Consider the following 672-nt stretch of genomic DNA (forward strand, 5'->3'; position numbering starts at 1 on the left):
ATTAATGCCAATAAATGGGAAGTTCCTGAAGAAGTACTATCCCTAGTACATTCAGGATAACCCATTTACTGGAAAGTTCCTTGGAGAAAATTGCACTTAATATTCTAGAGGATAACCCAAAATCTTTTCACCACCAAAATCCCTCACTGATCAATTTCAATTGACAGTGGGTCCACCAAAAATGTCTTTCTGGCCCTCTTGACTCTTTCCATGAACAAGAGGTCCACCTTTTAGTTCAGAATTCCCTTTCGATAAACGAAAGAACTCCCTTCTTTTTCCCTTGGGTTAAGCCTTCCCATGGTCATAACCTAAGTTGAAATTTCATTTCGATAAACGAAAAAACTCATCTTTAGATAACCAATCCTATTAAAGGTAGGTTTATCTAGATTTTCCAGATTCTCGGAGTGGAGATCCCACTTCTAGTTTCTTTTGCGCTGGAAATAGAATATGAAATTCTTCCTTTCCAGAATCAGGGAATAGAATATAAAATTCTTCCTTCCTTGTATTAGGGTTTGCCTTCACCCTAAAATAAGACCGGGAAGTAGAATATAAAATTCTTCCTTTCCCACACCAACCTTTTCCAAGAATTTATCAATCTAGGATTCATCCTAGGAAGTTTATCCCGAATCCTAAGCAGGGATAAGTCTGCGCCTAACACGCGCTGCCGGTTTA

The sequence above is a fragment of the Asparagus officinalis genome, chromosome 7 (genome assembly GCF_001876935.1).
Source record: "Asparagus officinalis chromosome 7, Aspof.V1, whole genome shotgun sequence".
Classification (NCBI taxonomy): Eukaryota; Viridiplantae; Streptophyta; class Magnoliopsida; order Asparagales; family Asparagaceae; genus Asparagus; species Asparagus officinalis.